Below are 23,858 nucleotides of genomic sequence, written 5' to 3'. Positions count from 1 at the left end.
ACTTTGATTTATTTAGCTTCTCCCATACTCACTTTCCTCAGATACTCACTCCAAGCTGAGGCTGGTCTTTGGCAAGTTGTCTGGTGTTGGAAATCTTCTTTGTCAAAAGAGGATGATGTAGCTCCATCTATCTAGTTTTTCCATCTGCAGCACACACACAAAATTTGTCACATAGCCTCAGTCCAACTCAATCCATTGGCTATCCCAATATCCTGGGGTTACTGACATTTTAGAGGTCCACTGGACATAGAACATTTCTTTAAATACTTCTCAGCCATTCAAGATTCCTCTGCTGTGAATTCTGTGTTTAGCTTTGTCTCCCACTTTTAGTTGGGTTATTTTGGTTGCTGGTGTCTAATTTCTTGAATTTTCAATAAATTTTGGATTCTAGTCCTCTGTCAGATGTAGGGTTGGTAAAGATTCTTTCTCAATATGGAGAGGGCCATTTTGTCCTATTGACAGTGCCCTTTGCCTTCCATATGCTTTGCAGTTTCATGAGGTCTTATTTATCAATTGTTGATCATAGGGCCTGAACCATTAGTGTTCTTTTCAGAAAAGTGTCTCCTGAGCCACGGATTATTATATAATCTGCGACTGGTTTGTCCTTATTAATCAAGGCTGTACGTGATTCATTTTAGGAAAGATTACTGCTACTAAAATGCTTTTCCTGTTGTTATTATTAAACATGTATAACAATCATTAAGTAATAGCACACCCCTTTGGAGCAGATCTCTGCAGATCTATGAAGATGTACTGTCTCGCAGTGATGTTATATAGACAAATAGAAGACTTCTTAAGTCTTAATATGATTGTATAAGAATTCCTAAAATTATAACAGTAATTATTAAGCTCATTTATAGTGGAACTGCTATTAAATCTTTTTCTGATAGTCAAAACTGCAGTGAGAACTCTGCCAGTCTCCCAAGTGTTACCAGTTAATTGCTCTTAATGGTAACCAGACTTTCTCCTATTCAGAGCACATTCCAAGAGGTTGTAAAACAATTAACTAAAGGTCATAAAAAGGGAACTAATGGTTTATTATAGGTGCTAGGACAGAAAATAAAATATTGACTAGGTTTATCTACACAAAACTTCACTAATAAACAAAAAGTATTCATTAAAATCAGTCAGAATCCAACTAGATTACATAAGGAAATTTTCCATAATTTGAGATATATTCTGTATTTTTTGAGACAGGGTAGTCTACATAGCCATGGCTGTCTTGGAACTCATTATGAGGACCATGTTGGCCTCAAATTCGGACGGATTGGCCTGCCCCTCTATCCCAAGTCTGGGATTACAGGAAAGCACTTGTAATCCCAGCTGAGATACTCTTTTTAAATGACTTAAAACTTTGAATAAAAGAATGAAAGGATAAAATAACATTTTAAAAAATCACTGTTTTGATGAATAGTAATATTTCCTGATATTCAATAACAACAACTTAAATTGGCAAATCACTTCATACATTCTCTATGATTGGGTTATTTTCTGTCCTCTGCTAATTTTAACTATGTAAAATGGTAGAACTGTGTTTGTTTATATACTCCCATCCCATGGTGTGTATGTAGCAGTAAGAAGACATCTAACAGGTGTCTTTTATCTGCTTCCATTATATAAGTTCTAGATATAAAACCAGTGGAGTTGTTTAGCTGCAAGTAAACTCATTGGTCCTTATTTAGGTTTAAAATTATTTGTGCATATATTGGAGTATGAGTTTGCATATGACACAGCCCAAATTTAGAAATAAGAGAAAACTTTGTAGGATTAATATGGGTCTCTCAGAGATTAAACTGAGATCATCAGGCTTAGCAGCAATCAAATTTTCCCACTGAGACAATTCTCTGGCCTTCAAGTCATACATGTCTAGTTTAGAGAAAGTGTTATGGACAAGTTTTTACTCCACAGAATAACCTAACACAATCTAAAACAAAGCATTATGTGATTTTCATTTGCAAATTCAATTTATATTTAAGTTGGCCTGTTTTCCTTCATCCTTAGAGTGCAATATGTTTATAATCTGAAGACAATAATTTACTGATGCAATATTTCAACTTAGTTGAGCATCAGGGAGATGGTTCAGCAGGAAATATCCATGGAGCGCAAAACTGGCAAAGTGATGGTAATTCTCATATAAAGGTAGCTAAAAGTGAACCTCACAAAGTTGTCTTCCAGTCTCCATATACCTGCCATGGCCTAAAAGCCTAAAATTATATTAAACACACACACACACACACACACACACACACACACACACACACACACACACACCAGATTCCTTTAATAAATCTTATTCCTGTTACATTGTCTAGCATTTCATATTCTTCTAAAACTCAGTAGTTCAAGATAAAGTGTTCAATGGATAACTAATGGGGACATAAAGAAGCATGGAACACTGAGTAATACATGCATATTTATAGCATATCAAGCTATGTTGTGAGATATACATTTGATTGCAGATTATCCTACTTTATTACATCTCTACCAGATAGGTGAAAATGTTACTTTGGATACACACATTATGTATTTAACTTTTCTCATATTCTCTTCTATTAAGCATTTTAACATTAATGTTTTAAACTGTGTTGTCAAAACAGGATATATTGGAGGTGAATCTTCTATTTTGGGACTTGTACTCGGGAGGGTGACACATGATAATTTAGAGTTCTGTGCAGCCCTAACTAATTACTGACGTTCGAGCCAGGCTGAAGAACAAATAAGATCTCTAGGGAATTTTTGACAATATGACAAATAAAACGAGGAACAAGAGCCCCCATCCATTTGCAAACACCCTTACTTGACTTTTTAGTTGATAGATATTATATTATATACATTGAAGCCAAAAGACACCTGCCACCAAGTAAAAGCCCAACAGAAGACGCCTGTAGCTACAGAAGTAATATAAAGACCATTAAATAAGCTTTAATAAAGGGATTTGTCACACATAGAGCATAATTCAACACTAAATTCAAAACTGTCAAAATATAAACCACATATGGAGCTATGAACCATCAGACTTGTGTGAACATGGTGAACTATTTAATTGCTTCAAGCCTATTAAGAAAAAGAGGTGGAGCAATAATTTTTCTGGTAATTGAATGTGATGTCAAAATCTTTACCAAGTTGTTTGTAGGAATAGGATCTTTCTCATGTATGAATGTTTTTCATATTACCTGGTGTCAACATAATAGATAAACACTTACAAATATTTGCAGGGCTAGAGGCATTGCCAAACATTTAAGACAAGTTTACTTCTACAACCAAGGGTCAGTTTTTTTTTTCTGATACAATAGATAAGATATAATTGTCCACCTAAACATACAAAGCCTTATAGATATCCATCCCTTAAGAACATTCATAACAACCTGTAAAGGTAGAGAATGGATTCTTAACATCCACCTCCATGTTCTTTCAGTGGCCTCCTCTCCCACCTCCTTCTGGTTCAGTCTTCCCTCAAACTTTTCTCCCGCCCATCCTTCCTTCTCGTCCAATGACAGGCCTCATTTTATCTTGTACCTGCCTTCAGCTGTATGACATCATCCTACATTTCACCTTTTTTGTCTAATTAAATAAAAACCTTTTCTCTCAAATATACGCTGAACACAACTATTATCATTTTGCAATTAAAAGCATAAATATACCCAACACTCGATTCAACATTTTATCAGTTAAACAGAACATTTAGTTATTCATTCCAGCTGAAGAAAGGCTTAAAATCTGTTATATCTTTACTAGCTTGTATACTATCTGATAACTATCTAATAAAATATGTATTTTCAAAGTTTAACAGCCTGATAGGCTACAAGAGTATAATCAGTCTTCAACCCTGTCAGAAATCTGACAATGACCAAAATCTACAAACATAGGAATCCTAACAAGGTTTCCAGAACTGAGAGGTTATAACAGTTCTCTGTTAGCAACATGTGAGCACAAGTCTTCAGGCTTCTAGCCCAAAATCAACTGAGAGACTCTTGAAATGCAGAAACCTTGAAGGGCTGACAATTCTGGCTCTGTAGGGATTATCAGTCAGCAATTATCCTGCATAAGGTGTCCCTTTTGGACAGTATTCGTCTGCAGATGAAGCAGGCAGTTTCTGCCCAGTGGCTGCCTAACTACAAAGTATTACCTTATCTGGAAGTAGAGATGCTCAGTTTATCCCTTAAATCTGACAAAGGAGAGCTGTTAGGAGCAGATATGTCTCAACAAAAGATAAATAACTTTAAATTTCATATTTTATGGATTTCTGATATTTTTGAAAAAATCTATCTATATAAAGTAATCTGGCATATTGTCTTTATATCTTAAATATTATCTTGAAAGTAATCTTACAAACTCAGAGCCATGAATTTGCTATTTGGACATTTACTCACATGTGTAATCAACTCAGAAGTTTGTAATGACATCAATATAAGGACTATTTCTAAACCTTGTACTTTTAAACTTTTTTAACAAATAAATTCTATACCAAAGCAAAGATTTTAGCCTAGATACCAAATAAGAGTATGGCTGTACAACTCAATCTAGCTAATTCCTCCCTGTTAAATTACAACCATTTCTAAATTCCTCATAAAAACAACCTTAGAATAACCACTTTCTGCCCCCCTCAAAAGTCCAGGGAATTGGGGCAACAATTCTTCTATAACTTCTTCAAGCTGTACAGGGGCATTGAGATATCATTGGAGGTAGGGGGTAGGAAGAATGAAGCAAATGTTGTAGCCAGATGTGTGTCTTGACTGGACACAGCTGAAAGTGTTTGAGACCAGAAATCCAAGTAGGTACATTGTGTAAAATATAATTCTCAATACAAAAGTTTAGAGTAGAAACCCGGAGGAAATGAACAATTTTCTAGACAGATACCAGGTACCAAATTTAAATCAGGAACAGATAAAACATCTAAACAACCCCATGACTACTAAAGAAATAGAAGCAGTTATTAAAAGTTTCCAACCAAAAAGAGCCAGGACCAGAAGGGTTTAGTGCAGAATTCTATCAGACCTTCATAGAAGACCTCAAACCAATACTGTCCAAACTATTCCACAAAAACAAAGCAGAAGGGGCACTACTGAATTCCTTCTATGAAGCCACAATTATGCTTATACCTAAACCACACAAAGACTCAACAAAGAAAGAAAATGTCAGACCAATTTCCCTTATTAATATCAATGCAAAAATACTCAATAAAATTCTTGCAAACTGAATCCAAGAATACATCAAAATGATCATGATCAAGTAGGCTTCATCCCAGGTATGCAGAGATGGTTCAATATATGGAAAACCATCAATGTAATCTACTATATAAACGAATTCAATTCAAAGATTAAAAACCACATGATCATTTCATTAGATGCTGAGAAAGCATTTGACAAAGTTCAACACCCCTTCATGATAAAAGTCCTAGAAAGAAAAGGAATTCAAGGCCCATACCTAAACATTGTAAAAGCCATATACAGTAAAACAGTAACTAACATTAAACTAAATGGAGAGAAACTTGAAGCAATCCCATTAAAACCAGGGACTAGACAAGACTGCCCACTCTCTCCCTACTTATTCAATATAGTTCTCAAAATCCTAGCCAGAGCAATCAGACAACAAAAGGAGATCAAAGGAGTACAGATTGGAAAGGAAGAAGTCAAAATATCACTATTTGCAGACGATATGATAGTATAATTAAGTGATCCCAAAAGTTCCACAAGAGAACTACTAAGCCTGATAAACAACTTCAGCAAAGTGGATGGGTATAAAATTAACTCAAACAAGTCAGTAGCCTTCCTCTATTCAAAGGATAAACAGGCTGAGAAAGAAATTAGGGAAATGACACCCTTCACAATAGCCACAAATAACATAAAATATCTCGGTGTGACTCTAACTAAGCAAGTGAAAGATCTGTATGATAAGAACTTCAAGTCTCTGGAGAAAGAAATGGAAGATCTCAGAAGATGGAAAGACCTCCCATGCTCACGGATTGGCAGGATTAATATAGTAAAAATGGCCATTTTACCAAGAGCAATCTACAGATTCAATGCAACCTCCATCAAAATTCCAATTCAATTCTTCATAGAGTTAGAAAGAACAATTTGCAAATTCAGTTGGAATAACAAAAAACCCAGGATATTGAAAACTATCCTCAACAATAAAAGAACTTCTGGGAGAATCACCATCCCTGACCTCAGGCAGTATTACAGAACAATAGTGATAAAACCTGTTTTATATTGGTACAGAGATAGCCCTTTGTAGGGCTGGATTTGTAGAAAGATATTGTGTAAATTTTGTTTTGTCATGGAATATCTTGGTTTCTCCCTCATTGTTAATTGAGAGTTTTGCTGGATATAATAGCCTGGGCTGGGATTTGTGTTCTAGGGTTTGTATGACATCTGTCTAGGATCTTCTGGTTTTCATAGTCTCTGTTGAGAAGTCTGGTGTAATTCTGATAGGTCTGCCTTTATATGTTACTTGACCTTTTTCCCTTACTGCTTTTAATATTTTTAGGACTGTTAATGGTTTTTAGAAGATACTGGAATATATTAACTGGCTGTGGCCTGTGATTATCTTCACTACTCAAGAGTTAAGCAATTTATTTCAGACTTTATGAGGTGATAAAGATTTAAATAGCCCAAGGAAACTCTCAGCTAGGGCTGAGAAGGAGTTAGCTTTGGTAGAAAGAAAATTGCAGAATACACATCTAGATCATATTGATCCAAAGATGGTCTGCATCTTATTCATCTTACCCTCTACTCATCCCCCTACAGGAATTTTTATGCAGAGGGAAGATTATATCTTAGAATGGATATTTTTAGCACATAAACAGAGTAAGAATCTAAAACCTATCTTGAGAAGGTCTCTAAATTGATACTAAAAGGAAAAAATGAGACTTCAACAATTAGAATGGACCCAGCTGAAATTGTGGTACCTTTTTCTAATGCAGAAATTGCCTCACTGTGGGCACAAGATGAACATTGTCAAAGAGCATGCAATAATTTCTTGGGAGAGATTAACAACAGATACCCTAAAACAAGTGACTTCAGTTCATAAAAAGAACTAATTGGATTCTCCCTCATATAATAATGAAAACTCCAATATCTGGAGCCCCTACATTTTACACTGATGCCAGTAATTCTGGAAAGGTAGGTTATAAGTCAGAAGATGTAAGCAAGGTGGCTGAGAGTCCCTATAAGTCAGTTCAAAAATTTGAATTATATGTAATACTCATGGTGTTGTCAGATTTTCAAGTCTCTCTCTCTCTCTCTTTTCACTGACTTTATTGGCTGTGGACTGTGGCGAGCTCAGCACCCGTTGGGTCCACTTGCTCTTCACCTTCTGGCTCTCCGTCTTCTTGGGCAGCAGCATGGCATGGATGTTGGGCAGGATGCCGCCCAGGTGATGGTCACAAGGCCCAGCAGCTTGTTGAGCTCTTTGTCGTTGTGGATGGCTAGCTGCAGGTGGCAAGGGATGATGCGTGTCTTCTTCTTGTCCCTTGCCACGTTGCCTGCCAGGATCTTGGTCATCAGGTACTCCAGCACTGCTGACAGGTACACGGGCGCTCCCATGCCCACACTTTCCTCATAGTTGCCCTTGAGCAGCAGCCGGTTGAACATGGCCCATGGGGAACTGGAGGCCCGCGTGCAATGACTGCGACTTGGCCTTGGGGAGCACTTTATCCCCCTGCTTGCCTCACCCGGACATGCTCGACCCAGCTCCTGGCACTCCAGGCAGGATTGTTTTACACATAGAGACTGCTGAACTTATTCAGATGATTCTGAATTGACTTCACTATTTATTCAGCTACATCAAATGATCAGAAAGAGGAGTTATAACTCTTATGTATATATATCACACATAAGATCTCATACAGTTCTGCCAGGCCCTCTGGCACAAGGTAATAATTAAATTGACAAGCTATTGATAGGAAGTGTACTAAAAGCTTCAGAATTCCATAAAAAACTCCATGTTAACAGCAAAGGTTTAAGGAAATAATTCTTTATCATTTGGCAACAAGCCAAGAAAACTGTGAAGCAATGACTTACTTGCCTCCATTGCCTACAGGAACCAACCCTAAGGGGGTACCCAAAGAATTGGCAGATGGATGTCTTCCATTTTAAAGAGTTTGGTAAACTGAAATATTTACACCATACTACAGACACGTATCCTGGATTTCAATGAGAAACTGCCTTAGCCTCAGAAAAGACTGATTCTGTATTACACAGTTGTTGGAAGTTATGGCCATTATGGGAATATCCATACGAATAAAAATGGAGAACAGCATATATCCACATATATCTCTAATAAGATGAGACAGCTTTTTACATATTATAATATAAAACATGCTACAGGCATATCACACAATCCTACAGGAGGAACGATTGTGTAGTGATCTAATCGAATTCTAAAGGAGATGCTTAATAGGCAAATGGGAGCAATAAATAACCTCAAAGATAGATTATATAGTGCATTATTAACTTTGAATTTTTTAAATGCTAATGAGCAAAATAGCACAGCTGCTGAAAGACTTTGGATTGTGGAAAAAACTACTGAACTAAATAAGCCTGTTCATATTAATGATATTCTGACATCAGAATTGAAAATGGGAAATATGTTGTGCTGGGGGAGGGGTTATGCCTATGTTTCCACAGGAAAAGAAAACCTGTGGGTTCCTTCCAAGTTGATACAGATCAGACATGAGAAAGGGAGACGACCTGAACAACTTGGTGACCAGGAAGAAAAGGGAGACTAGCACAATCAACAAATAGATGACGTATATGTGGTGTTTAAGTCTCTGTATATAGAGACGTCTCTGGGACTGACTGAGACTAAAATGTCTATATGCAGCCAATAACATTTATTGGGTACAAATTTCTTATAACTTGTCATTTCATACCATTCTTAAGATTACATGTATACAAAATTATATTATAGTTTAATTATGTGATCAAACTAACCTCTGAAGAAAGGCAGTCATCTCTCTTTATTGATCTTCATTAACCAATCTGTGCACCCTGCACACTCCATGTGATGTCTTTACAAAACTATATGATGCTTGTAAGTTTTGTGTGTCACAGGATGAAAGAAGAGAAAGACAGCCCTGAAAATATCCACACTCCAGGATGCTGAGAGCCTGGGATCTTCCATTCCAGCTCTGTATTTGCTTCTACCTCAACTACATCGAAGCTGCTTCTTTTAAAGACTTGCTTCCAGAACTTTTCCAGAACAGCTAGCTTGCCTATCTAGCCTTTCACACTGTCATAGTCAAAATGTAAGCTAAGCAGTGAAATTTCTCAGCACATAGTGACTAGAAGGCAAATGATGCCAGCTAGCTCTCCTATGACAAAGCCAATTTTCCTATTTTCCCTTGGGCCCCAAGAAGGGAATTCTTTGCCCCAATTTAGCTGGAAGCAGACAAGGAAGATTTTTGTCCCAATTCCTTATGTTGGGGGTGGATGGTTCTGCTTATTTTATGAATTATAGATATGTTGTCATTTAAGGGATACTTTATAAATGTTGCTTTGGATAGGGAGGGAACTGGAGAGTTTAAACCCAGGAATTTCTACCTTTCCTTTCCTCTTCTCTATCCTTCCTTCTTAGGTGAAGGGGAAAGGGGTGGAAGAGAAAGGGGGATATAATACATCATAGAAGTTAGAGAAATAGACAAATAGGGATAGGTTAGCAAATTTATATACAAAAATATTACATAGCTATATCTTACATTGGTAGAAATCTTTGCAATTAATACAACGTTGAAGTTATAGTCTCTTACATTGATATAGACTTTATTTGATACAAATTTAAGGTTTTCATTAGCATGAATTTTTATTGATATGAAATTGGGATTAATATTGTTACTCTCATATAGGCATGTGCCTATACAACACATTGAAGAATATAAGGCTTAGACCCAGTCCTATAACTGCGATTATAAACATTGTTAAGGACCAAATAGCAAACTCATGGTTCTGAGTAATTAAAAGTGTGTCTTTGAGACAATTCAATTAGAAATGGCCAAGAGTAGTCAAGGCTCAACAGTTCAGAAACGCTTTGTGTAGACAAACAGTCTTCAAACATGCCAGAAGTCCACAGAATATGACATTTATGGACATTTCTTTATTAAAGATCACTTGACTAGAGACCTATCTGCTCCTGACAGCGACCCTTCTTGGATTCTAAGAAGAAATGGAGAATCAATGGAGTTGCTCCAATTGTGGCAAGACAGCCACGAGGTAAAAATTGTCTCAATTCATCTACAGACAAAATACTGTCCAGAACAAGGACAAACTGTGCAGAATAGTTAACTGATAATCTCTGCCAAGACTGGGTAATCAGGCCTTCAAAATTCTGCATTACAAAGGTCTGTCAGATGATCCTGAGCCAGAAGACTGAAGATTAATGCTCCAATGTCTTGAGGAATGAGGGACTGTCCAGGTGAACAGCAGTCTTTATAAATTGGCTTAAGTTTTGGAAGCTGTGTTTTGTGCTTCTCATATTTTCAGGGAATATTAGTCACTCTTGGATTCTGACAGGGGTGAAGACTGGTTGAAACCCAAGCAGTTTAGCATTGATTTAGACTTAAGAAGATGGTTCTCAGATGTCATAAAATCTAAGCCAGTATGCATACTAGGTGTAGAATTATAAGTCTTTTAAGTTAGGATAGATGGCAGAGTGCCTTATTGACTAGGTGTTAAGTGTATCTTATACTTTATAAATTGTAGAATGGTAATAGTGGTACTCAATTTATATCTGAGGAAAAAAAGCTTTTTAACTGGACAAAAGGGGAAATGTGGGTTACTCTAATGCTTTTGTATTTGATGCTAATTATGTTTCCCCAAGAGGGGCTGCCTAGGATGCGGAGTGAATCATGTGTTCAGGTGAGTTCAGAAGTTTCTTCCCATTTTAACTTGTAAAATAAAGGTGAGAGCCTGTGATTGGGCAGGGGAAGTGAAAGTGGGGCTAAAAAGTTTTAGAGAGAAAGAGTGGGAGAGAGAGAGAGAGAGAGAGAGAGAGAGAGAGAGAGGATGGCTCAAGAAGAGGAGGTAGAAGCAAGATGAAGCTGAAGCACATGGTCTGGAAAAACTGGGATCACATAGCTGGGGAATAGAATAGTGTAGTGGTAGATCTGCCCAATCTAGGTGCAAAGCTTGTATTCATATTAATTGAGTTGTGCTTTATTTGCATGGACTTATTTTGGTTGGAGAATTTACCGCAACACAGTTACCCTCAGTTCTTTTTCTTAGCTTGCTGATTGTGGGTCAAGATGTGATGTTTCAGCTGCTGCTCCAGCCACCTGCCTTCACACTTTCACTACATTATCATAAGACTCTCACCCCCTAGAAACATAAGCACATTTAAACCCTTTCTTTTTTTTTAAGATTTATTTATTTATTATATGTATGTAGGTGAGGACACTGTCACTGTTTTCAGACACATCAGAAAGGGGCATCTAGTCCCATTACAGATGGTTGTGAGCCACCATGTGGTTGCTGGGAATTGAACTCGGACCTCTGGAAGAGCAGTCAGTGCTCTTAACCGCTGAGCCATCTCTCCAGCCCCAATCCCTTTCTTTTCATAAGTTGTCTTGGTTATGGTGTTTTGTCAGAGCAAAGGAAAGAAAAGAAACCTAATATGGTGACCTTGTTAAAAAGAGAAAAAATATGTTAACTTAAGATTCAATGTATAGATTACTGTACTGGTTTGATTGGAGCCTTGAATTCAGTTAGCTTTATCCATGTAACAAACTATGTAAAGACCCAATGACAAGGACCAGCTTCTTCTTGTAGAGAAGTTCTGAGGAAGGGATGTTTGGGAGCAGTGAAACAAAAAATTAGAAGTTAAATGGTGGCTCAAAACTGGAGGGCTGTGTTCTGCTGGAGACACCTTTCCAACGTGCTTTCTTTCTGTTCTGCTTTATTTCTCTCTGCTCTGCTTTTTCTGGAGATATCCAGACAACTCTCTGTATGTTTTGCTCCAGGAGTTCTCTGCTATTCTAAAAAAAATCTCCAGACAGCTCATCCCCAGTAGATCATAAGCCCAGCATTTGATTTTATATATCAATCCAGTCATTACTTCAGGTTTCCTTTTCATTATCATATGAAATCGCATCCCTTGACTCCAGCCCTTTAATTCTTAGGAAACAGCAAGCACACATTAATTTATAACATTACAAAAGAAGTCAGAGATCTGCCTGCCTCTATTAAGCACAGATGCTAAACTAGCTGGGTGGGACCCCACACTGAAGTGAGGATTCCTACCACACCTGGGCCTACACTTCCTTTGTCCTAGGCTCAACCTTTAACTCAGGGATTTGCTTGCCTTTGTAAACATAAACAAACAAACAAACAAAAAAGCTTAGCTGTGTGGCATCTACTGCAATTGTTACTCCCTAAATCTCATTATCACCTCACTTAGTATATTTGTTACAAGTTGTCTTATAGTTTAGCTGCCTCTGTTCCTTTAGATTTGTGAAGCCCCTCATATTGCATTCTTCTCTTTTGCAGAATTAAAAAATTACATATTTTCAAAGTTGTATCTTTAGAATTTGTTTCCACAGCCTTAACGACTGTGCTGAATGTACCAGCATTTACCATTTTTCTAAGACAGTAGCCACACCTTTGCCTTCTGACCTTGTACTCATTCTGATTATCATGAAATCATCTCAGTTAACAGGGAGGGCATTCATTAAAAAAGGAGTGTAAAATATGTACATTATTATATAAACAAGCTTTATGCCCATTTTTGCAATCAACACTTGTGGAGGCCCCCATCTGATAGCCCTGTCCCACGGGCAGGAGGCATGTCATTCTGTCCCCACCAAGGCCATGCTGGACCTGGCAACCCAGAATAAGGAAAGAAGATCATGGAGATCAAGATGAGTATGACCTGAATCTGAGACATGAACTGTTGAGAAATCCCAGCAGACAAAGTTACAGAGATGCTGGTTTGTTTCTCAGGAGTCTCCAGAAAGGCTTCTTAACCCTAAATTTCAAAATTCTGGCCCCAGACTGACTGGCATGCTCTGCCTTCACTCTTTGGCTTTCCAGTCCTTTTTTTATCATCCTTACCTCTTGCTCCATCCCCAACTGTATATAACTCTCTGACCACACTCTTGTTCCCATGCGTCTCAGTCTGAGAAAACTCATCACCCGTTATCTTCCTTTCTGTATACGAATGGCTTGAATCTCCCAGATGTCTCTTCCTAGTCAGTTCTCAGACATTCTTTTCTCTTTTGCTTCTCATTAAGAATCTCAAGACATCCCATTTCCCTTTGGGGCCTGATTATTTTGTTTTGTTATGTTGCGGCTTTGGAGATATGAGCTTGTGATCAAGTAGGATGTGAACTCACTATTTAACATACTCTAGCCTTGAACTCATGATCCTTCCTGCCTCTGCCTCTATAAATAGCAAATATCTACCAGTTAATTTTCTGTTACAATCAGATTTTCTCTCCGGCATTTCCTCATGGTGTAAGTCAGACTAGCAATCTATTCATACTTGATGATCTGTCTCCAATACCTGCAACTAAGAATGACTTATACCCTTGTTTCAATGCATAGAATATTGCACGATTGAAATTACTTGACTTTTAAGGTTACTTCATAAAATGTCAAAGAATGTTTTCATTGTTGATGTAAGTAAATACATTCTCTAGAAGCCTTCAGCCGCCATGTAAGATTCTGATTCACTCTGAGGTCACAAGGTTTAGAAAACACAAAATAGTGAAGATGGAGAGAAAATTATAATGCCCACCAGCTTCCAAAGCTTCATCATAGTGGCCCAAGGTTTATCACATATCAACCACAGAAAAACATGGATCACAACCATCCAGTCAGACCCCTCTAAATCTCCTATCATATAAGAGGTAGGAGCAGCTCAAAGGTACTATGGTTTAAGGTAATTGTAGCCATGCATCAGCAAATAGCTATAACACTTTCCTTCACACATAATAACTGAGCTGACCTGAAGGTCTACCACCAGACTCCATTGGCAGGTCTCAAGGGGGTCTCAGAATGACCCACCAATTTGATCAAGTTTCTTGAGTTTAAGCAGAGACCAGATGAATTGCCTTCAGCCTTTCTAAAGTGGCTCATGGAGGAATTCTGCCAATGTATACCCTATGAACCCAGTAGTGAGGCACACAAACCTACTGTGACTATTGCTTTTATAGACGAGGCTAATAGAGATATCAGGAAAAAACTTCAGAGGCTAGAGGGACTACAGGATAAGTCATTGAGGGATTTAGTGCAGGTTGGTGAGAAAGTCTGAGACAGGAGGAGAAGGAACAGAGAACGAGAAAGAAAGATGAAAGAGATGATAAAAGAAAAGTGACAGAAAAGGAATTTACAGAGAATATTGGCTACAGTAGTAAGGGAAAGCAGAGAAGAGAGACTCCAACCAAAGAGAGACAGAACAACATGTTGAAAAGGACTAGTGTGCATATTGTGAGGACAGGGACCACCGGGTCCAAGAGTGCCCTAATAAATGGAAGCCAGGGGCAGGAAATCCCAGGACTTGGGAAAAGCACCACCAAACAATGAAGGTGTTATTCCTGGGGGATGACAGTGACTAGGAAGGGCAGGGTTCAGATTCCTTCCCCAAGCCTTAAAAGTGGAAGGGAAACACACCCAATTCTTGTTGAATACTGGGACCCAACACTCAGTCTTCCTCCAAGCTGAAAGGCTAGTCTCCAGCAAAAAAAAAAAAAGGGTTCAAGAGGCCACTGGGACTAAACAATATTCATGGACTATCTGAGGAATAATGCACCTGGGTGTGGGCCGGGTATCCCACCCATTCATGGTCAATCCTGACTGCCACTATTCCTTGCTCAGGAGAGATCTGCTCTCCAAGGTGGAGGCTCAGATACACTTCCTTCCTGAGAGCCCTCAATTGAGAGGGCCTTCTGAAGAACCTGACCAGGTCCTTACTATTAGGCTGGAGGACAAATACAAATTGTTTGAGACCAATACCAAAAGACAGAATATTACTTGGTGGCTGGAAAAGTTTCCTCTTGCTTGGGCTGAAATGGCTGGGCTAAGTTATGTGTATCTGCAGGCTGTGTATGTGGAGCTTAAAACCCAGGCTGATCCTGTCTCAGTGTGCCAGTACCCAATGTTGGGGAAGGCATGAGCAGGTATTAAGCCACACATCTCTCAGCTCTTTCAGCTTGGGGTGTCACTTAGTGATGTTTAGCCTGGAACACACTGCTCCTGCCAGTTAAGAAGCCAGGCACTAGCGATTATCACCCAGTCCAGAACTTAAGTAAACCATGGTAGAGTGGCTGACATCTACCCTAATGTGCCTAACCCCTACACTCTGTTGAGTTCTTCACCAACCTTCCAAATTTTGGTACATTGTTTTAGACTTGAAAGACACTTTCCTCTGCCTCACCTTGGCACCCCAAAGTCAATAATACTTCACCTTTGGATGGAAAGACCCAGAGGATGGGACCACCAGTCAGTTTACATGGACTAGATTCTCCACTGGTTGGGCTCAATCTGGCCACCATGTGTGAGGTCCGAATTGAACCTGTTCCAGAACCTCTTGAGTGAGACTCATGGAGGCAATAATCAATGCAATAGCAAGAGGAGTTTAATTCCCACATGTCAGGGTCCTCCCAATTCAAGGGTAGATGTCCCTGAGCAGACTCTGACAGGAAATTATATACCTTACAAATAATTGGGGCAGAATTAAAATAATTGGTAACTAGTCAGGGTATTATTGATGGGGCAAAGTGACCTCCAAGTTGACTCATAGTCAGTGGACCATTCTGGAATCTCCAGGGGGGACAGTTGTGAGTCAAGGGGAAGTGAGTTGGGAGTTACAGGTGGCTTTGTTTGACAGTTTGGCTTGTAGTTGCTCTGGAAACTAACTACTCCTTGGAATGGAGGGGTTTTGTGCTTGGAGGTTTGTGGTGGAACTTTCCCACTGACCTTAGGTTGACCCCAACTCTGGTTCTTTCACTTGCTGCCTGGTCCCGTGTGTGTGGAGCCACCACAGCCCAAGGGTCAAATACTGGCAGAAGCCCATGGGTGAAGGAAATGTAAGACTTGGAGTGAGTCTTATCTACCACAAGACCCCTCAAGTGAGACATGAGAATGGATTTTGATGCAAATCCAAGAGGTTTATTTTTCTGGTGCATCAGGGTCAACCCTCAATCAGCCCCTTGTGGCAAGTGATGAGAAAGCAACCCCGAATGGCTATAACAAGAAGTTTTTATACATTTTAAGGGTGCAGGTTACATCAGCAAGGTTACAGTTTAAACTTATTGGCTAAGCATATTGACCTTTGAATCTATTGGCTAGCAAGCATATCAAATTTGAACTCTATTTGGGACTACTCTGCAGTTTTTCAAGAATTTTCCTACCTTCCAAGAACTGTGGGTAGAGAATGGAATTTGGCCTAGCCTTGACTCAAAGTGGGAAGCTAGTACTTTGTCTAATCTTAACCTGAGGCAGGGGTGTAAGGCTGGCAAAAGCCCCTAGGGTCCTTCACAGGAACCCCATAACCTACCTACTTTCTACCAGGCCAAGCTTCTTTTTTTTTTTTTTTTCCGGAGCTGAGAACCGAACCCAGGGCCTTGCGCTTACTAGGCAAGTGCTCTACCACTGAGCTAAATCCTCAACTCCCAGGCCAAGCTTCTTAATGGCTCTTACACTTTAGTAAGAACTAGGGTCTTTCAGAAAGACCTCTCTGACCAACCCCTGCTGGAAGCCGAGGCTATCCGGTTTACAGATCTTTCTTCATGAAGGTCAGAGATGAGTGGGTGCTACTGTGGTGGACCGCACAAATGTCAACTGGGCTGGCTGTGAAAGACCCAGAGTTGAGGCCAATCTGGGGTGGGTGATAAAATTCCCACCACAAACCTCCAAGCACAAGGACCCTTCCCTTCTAGGAAGAAAAAAGCTGGTTCAGCTCCTGGAATAGCTGCAAGCCAAACTGTCACACAAAGCTACCTGTGGCTTCCAACCTATCCCCCCTCGATAAGTCTTGAATAGTACAATGAGTTGATCTGAAAGTTGTTTTGCTCTACCAAATGCACATAGTACCCTGCTTGATTACCATTGTGCAAATTCTGCCTCCATTGTTTGAATTCTGCCCTAATTGTTTGCAAGGTATATAATCCCCTGTTATAATCTGCTCAGGGTTATCTCCCCTTGAAGTGGTATGATCCCCACATGTTGGAATTAAACTCCTCGTGCTTTTGCATTGATCACTGTCTCTGTAAGTCCTAGAAGAGGTACAATTCGAACCTCACAACTGACTCTCCCTACCACCTCCCACATGTTGGCCCAGAAAGTAGAGCTAATTTCCTTTGGAGCCTGGGGCTAGCAAGAAAATTAACATCTATAGGATTAGCAGGTGTGCCTTTGCTGCCAAGAGAAAGGACTGCTTACGTCAGAGGGAAAAAGAAATAAAAAACAGGAAATCTTGGATCTCTTGAATGCCTTGATGAAGCTAGCAACTGTGAGCATTATTCATTGACCAGGACATCAGAAGTGAAGAGATTCAGTGGCACAGGGCAATAATCAGGCAAATCAAGTGGCTCAAGAAGTGGCTATGCCAGAGCCTATTCTGGTTATGGGCCTGCAAAGAGACATCTGCTGGGAACTAGAATTGGACTAAGGGATGGCTTCACTTAGAATATACAACAAAAGAAAAGACCCAAATTGCTTAGAAGAGGAAGGACAATGACACACTCAAGAGGGGAAAACTGTACTTCCCAGAGAATGAACAAAAGAGTCACTTAGCCAAATGCACAAATGGACTCATTTAGGGGATAAGAAGCTCATCCAAGCAGACAAGGACCTTAGGTTTTCAGCCAAGAGAGACAGTAGAATGGTGTAAGGTACGTCAGCAAGTAAATGCTTATATAGCCAAGAGCAAATAGGGCAAGAGACCTAGGGGAGAATGACCTGGGGTATATTAGGAGGTCAATTTCACAGAAGTTAACTCAGGAAAATATGGTTACAAATACCTGTTAGTATTTGTAGATTCTCTAGATGGATTGAGGCTTTCCCCACTTAGCAGGAAACAGCTGCTTTGGTAGCCAAGAAGATAGTAGAAGAAAACGTCTTGAGGTTTGGAGTGCCCAAGGGAATTGGATCAGACAATGGTCCTGCTTTTATTCTAAGGTAAGTCAGGGTTTGGTAAAGATATTGGGGACTAGTGGAAAACTCCATTGTGCATACTGTCCCCAGAGCTCAGGGCAGGTAGAAAGAATGAACAGAACCCTAAAATAGACTTTAATTAAATTGACCTTGGAGATTGGTGCTGACTGGGTTGTGCTCCTTTTAACCTGACCCCTTTTAAGATCCTGTTTGGTACCTCAACTCCCTTGGTGTCCACTGGGCCCTCCCTGGAGGTATCCCAACACACTGATAGGAACCTCTTCTTGAGGCTCCAAGCCTTTCAGTCAATACAACATGAGATGTGGCCCAAACTGTCTGCTTTATATACTCCAGGAACGATGGAGACCCCTAACCATTTCCAGACTGGTGACTGAGTCTACGTCCAGAGGCATCAGGCATAGTTGCTGGAACCCCAGTGGAAGGGATCCTTCTTGGTATTGTAAACCACTCCTACAATCCTCAAGGTAGATGATATTGCAGCCCTGGTGCATGCATCCCATGTGAAACTTGCAGATGCCCCACTCCCTGGAGACTCCTGCTACCCACATGTGCTGGTCCATCAAACCTGGACTGTGGTTTCCAGTAGAACTGGAGATGAGGCCATCTCCCTGACTGCCTCCAAACCTCTGGTGGCCTGCCCTGACTTTTGCCCTGTGCCAGTTGGTGGCAGGACTTGATTCATGGGACATCCCCACCCATGATGGGAGTGCTGGCAGAAGCCAACTGCCCATATGGGAAAAAGCGGGTGCTGGGATTGGGGGTGGTGATAGGATGTGCATTCCCTGCACAGAGGTATCATCTGTGGGAGACTCCTACTTACGTTTGCCCTGGAGATAGAAGAAACCGGACAGAAGTTCATAGATGCAGGGGACCAGACCAGCTTTATTGCGGTCTGGGGATGCGGGACTACAAGAAGACACATACTGGAACCCCTCCTCCTCTTGGGACTTGATCACAGTAAAAAGAATTTATACTTCTGAGGGGGCCTTACCAGGGGGACTGAGGGTATTGGGGTACCTTCTGTGCAAACACCACCTATAATGCAATAGTAATTAGATTCACTCGGAAAGGCAATGAAGCAACAAGATGACTAAAGAGAAAAACTTGGGGACTCAGGTTTTACAAATTGTGCTATGATGGGCAGGTGAGAGAAGGGCTGGCCAAACAGGAGGGGGGAGGGGGGAGTGTCAGGGCTGGTTTGAAGCTTGGTTTAATTCGTCCTTTCAGCTAACCACCTCATATTCACCTTGTTAAGACCCCCAATTGCTCTGCTATTGTTGCCCTTTAGACCCTGCATATTGAACAAGCTTATAGCCTTCATAAAAAGAGAGAATAGGTGCAGTACAGTTGATGGTCCTATGCCAACCATGTGAGACCCTGAGGACAGGACCTGAGAATATGAGTTAGTCACCAGAGACCCCTGAGCACAGCTCCAGGATTAGGGCTTGTACAAGAAAAGGGAGGGAATGAAGGACTCTAAGGTCTTTTGCCAATCTTACACCCACCGCCTCAAGTCAAGACTAAGCCAAGTTCCATTCTCCACCCATAGTTCTCCAGAGGAGCAGGAACATTCTTGAAAAACTGCAGAATGTACTGACTGATAGTCACCTGACCCTCTGGTCCCAGATAGAGTTCAAATGCATGCATATGCTTGTTAGCCAATAGATTCAAAGGTCAATATGCTTAGCCAATAAGTTTAAACTGTAACCTTGCTGATGTAACCTATACCCCTAAACTGTATAAAAACTTCTTGTTATAGCCTTTTGGGGTCCACTTCTAGTCAATCGCCATGAGGGGCTGCTTGAGGGTGGACCATACCTGGTCCTGTTTCCCTTTCCCTTCCCCAGCTCAGTCCCATCTTCCACTCTTCTCCCTCTGCCTCCCATGATTATTTTGTCCCCCTTCAAATTGGGATTGAAGCACTTTATTTTTTAATATATCATTATTTTCTATTTATTTTAAATATTTATGTATTTATGTATTTATTTATTTATTATGTATACACCATACAGCTTTTTGTCTGCATGTATACCTGCAGGCCACAAGAGTATACCAGATCTCATTACAGATGGTTGTGAGCCACCTTGTGGTTGCTGGGAATTGAACTCAGGACCTGGGATGAGCAGACAGTGCTCTTAAGCTCTGAGCCATCTCTCCAGTCTGAAACACTTCTTGTTTAACTGTTATGGTCTGTGGAGTGTATCATTGGTACTCTGTACTTTTTGGCCCTGGCACATAATGCAGCAGAGGGCTGCCTTGTCCAGCTTCAGTGGGAGAGGATGTACCTAATCCTGTAGAGACTTTATACCCCAGGGATAGGGGATGACTGGAGTAGGGGCTGGGGGACCGTCTAAGAGGTGAAGAGGAGGGGGACAGACTCTAGGAGGGGGGAACTTGAGGAGGGGCAATATTTGAGATGCAATAAATAAAATAAACAATTTAAAACATGAATAAAATAAAAGCTTGCAAACAACACACCAAAATTAATCCAAATATATATCACTTAATTAACTTATTTACAAATAAATTTTGCATTTGAAATGGTTCTGTAGAAATTCACATTAATTTTTACTCTTTCAGTATTGAAGGTATTTCATACACTTAACTTCCAGCAAGATGAAAATAAGCATTTCTAATAGTTCAGAGAGTGTCCTGAAAAGGGTAAGGGGAAATAATCAGAATGGAAAGCGAAAGATAAGGGTACCTGGGCTCAGTTGAAGCTGCAGTCCTCTATTCCCCAAGAAACACACTTTGACAACAAATGGGAAAGATCCTGAGCTGCCTGATCCTAGTCGATGTGAATCAGAGCTTAATGTTCAAAAAAAAAAAAAAAAGTGTGGAAAAAGAAAAAAATTCAAATAACAAAGTGAAAAACTCCAAACCATAAATAAATAAATAAATAAAGACCAAAAATGATAAAACCACAAGAAAAAGGGCTGAACAGGCAGAGAATTCTCAGAAGACATACTTTTAATAATTCTCTGTAGTGTTATAACCTAACATGTAAGGGAAAGGCAAATTAAACTGGTTTAAATTTCCATCTCACATGGGTCAGAAAGCTCATCATAAAAGGACAACAAGGTTCTGCTTAGGATGTGAAGAAAAGGGAGCCCTTATACACTGTTGGAGGGGAACTTAGTGGTGGCAATGTTAATGAAGTCAGTAGGGTTTTTGTTGTTGTTCTTTGGTTGTGTAGATGTGTTTTTGAGATAGGGACTCATTATGCAGCCTCAATAGTGTTTTCTAAAATTACTAAAAGTAGATCTACCCTGTGATCCAGCTAATCACGACTAGCTACACATACACTGGGAATCCATATCGTAGCAAAGAGATGCTAACATATCCATGCTTACCACTACTCCTTCCACAATTTTCACAAAGGCAAATAAATGGACTCAGTCTATAGGTTCAGCAACACAGATAGATGTATAATGAACTCTGGCATAAATTTAATGGAATTTTTTATTGGGTCATCAAAAATGAAACTCATAGAAAGATGGAATGAATTGGAAAATATGAGTGAGGTACTTGAGGACTAGAAGGACAATCCCACCACGTTCTCTCTCGTGTACAGATACTAACTTCTGATTTCATGCATGTGCAGCTTCAGCTCTGTCTCTCTTCGGTGACTCATCGCTGTGTGTGAGGCAAGCACTCCATCTTCTTGGGGAATGAGCTGTGGTTCAGGCTGAAAGATGGATGGGCATTGTGAAATGTTTACTGACGACAGTGTAACAGTAAGGAAAGAAATTCTGGAAAACCAGGTGGTGCTTGAGATGCAATAAACGGGTATAGTTATCAATAGTGATGTGCTTAAAAATAACAGATACATAAGGAAAATTGATATTTCATGTAGTTTATTGTAATTATGACAAGCAGTGAATGACAGCTGAGCCTACTCTTTTGGATCTTTATCTTTGACCATGAAACTGTGTTCCCTAAATCATCACCCCTGTACTCTGTTCTCAGTGAGAAGATCTAGGACCATCTGTGAACTGGCCATGATCACACATTGCTGTGTAATCCTGGTATTTGAATAGTATAGATAAGAAGATCAGAGTAAGTTCAAGGCCAGCTTGGTCTACATAGTACTAGAGCATCCAGGGCTAGAATATATTTACCCTGTAGACACCTCAGATTATCCTTGGCTTTAGTCTCATACCCTACATTAGGTCTACTGATTCATTTACAGTGTTGGATGCATTCCCCATTTTATTGGCCTCTCCCCATTTAGCATTAGTGCTAATGTCCACCTAGTTCTACACTGTTTCTATTATGCAACTTAAAAAGGAAAGTTTACTTCTCTTTTTAAGTTTCTTTCTTAAAGAAGAAAGTTCAATCCTCTGGGGATCCTGAGATACCCCCAGTCAGAACATGATGGTTCATCTCATATTTTCACTTTTAGTGTTCCATATGGCTTCACTTTCCTGTTTCCTGATAACCCTTCCTGGTTTTCAATCTTTGAAAATTTAAAAAAGGTCAGGTGTGGTGGGAAACAACTTTGGTCCCAGCACTTAGAAGTCAGAGGAGGCCATGGGATGTCTTGAGAGTGCAAAGCCAGAATGATCTACATGGCCAATTGTAAACCTGCCAACAGAGTGAGCTAATCTGAAACATAAACAAATGAGAACCCTTTAAAGGTCAGGAGAAAATAAAGAGACACTGGTGAAGAGAAGTTGTTGTTCTTGAAGATGTCCTGGGTTCCATTCACAGCACCCAGATGAGGACAAAAAAATCATCTGTAACTCCAATTCCAGGGGGGGCTAAACTTTCTTCTGACCTCCATAGGCACAATTGTACACACAGGCAAAACACATGACATAAATCTAAAAAAAACCCTTAAAAGTACTAGAAAAAGTACTTTAAGGAGGATATAATACCACAGTCTCCTAGAAATAGATACAAACGCTGGTAGTAAACAATGCCCCTGGCCATGTGAGACAGCGTTGGACTTTCAGTGCATCACATTCCTTCGGCCTTGTCCCGTTGTAAAGAACTTTGATGGCGGCCTCCTTATCATTGGAGCGTTGAGTGCAGCTGTGGTCTTTCTGAGAGAATAAGAATCACTAGATGAGCCATTGTAAGTACTGGCAAGATTTACCTCTGTCAGTGGTAGCGCTCATGCACTCCTTACCACAAGTGGGAGGTGTGTATGCTGAGGTAACCATTAAGAAAGAACCGGAAGTGACCTAAGGGGACACACCCTCTTGGATCCTAAGGAGTTTGTGGTTAGGACAGCGCGTGTGTTTTGATATGGACCATTGGAATTGTGGGTGTCTGTGGGTGGAGTTTGTTCCTGGCTCTGTGGGCTGCAGCGTGAGGTGAGTGGTGGCCGGGCTGCTAGGAAACTGGGCTGTCACGCCTCGGTTTGTGCTGACTGACGGCTGCAGATGAGTATCAGCCCTGTTTTCATTCTTGTCTTTCGCTTCTCTTTTGTCACTTCCCCATGTGTTCTGCCGTAGGATTTTGCCACGTCGTTCGTGAACGTTGTGCATTCAGGACACAGTTTGGGACAGACTCAGTGCCTGGGTGCTGCAGTGTCCGAGCCTGGGACCAATGAATGGTGCTTGTGAAGGTGACCGCGGTGCTTGCTGAAGGTGACCGCGCCATATTCTGGTCCCTTATTATTTAAGCGAAAAACTCCAAGGAGTAAGAGAAAACGGGAAAATGAGTTTATGTACGTTTGGCCCAAACTACGGACACAGTATCTATGATCAGCCTAAGCAGCATTAGCAACAGATTGCTTCTATT

General features: G+C 40.2%; 1 pseudogene; it reads right to left on the bottom strand.

The window, feature by feature from the left end:
* Positions 1–3,048: 3,048 nt before the first annotated feature.
* On the bottom strand, positions 3,049–7,680 carry LOC134484571 (histone H2A.J-like; annotated as a pseudogene).
* Positions 7,681–23,858: the final 16,178 nt, after the last annotated feature.

This window comes from Rattus norvegicus, chromosome 1, assembly GCF_036323735.1.
Source record: "Rattus norvegicus strain BN/NHsdMcwi chromosome 1, GRCr8, whole genome shotgun sequence".
Lineage (NCBI taxonomy): Eukaryota > Metazoa > Chordata > Mammalia > Rodentia > Muridae > Rattus > Rattus norvegicus.
Note: the sequence above shows the minus strand (reverse complement) of the source record. Positions and strands in the feature narration are given on the sequence as shown.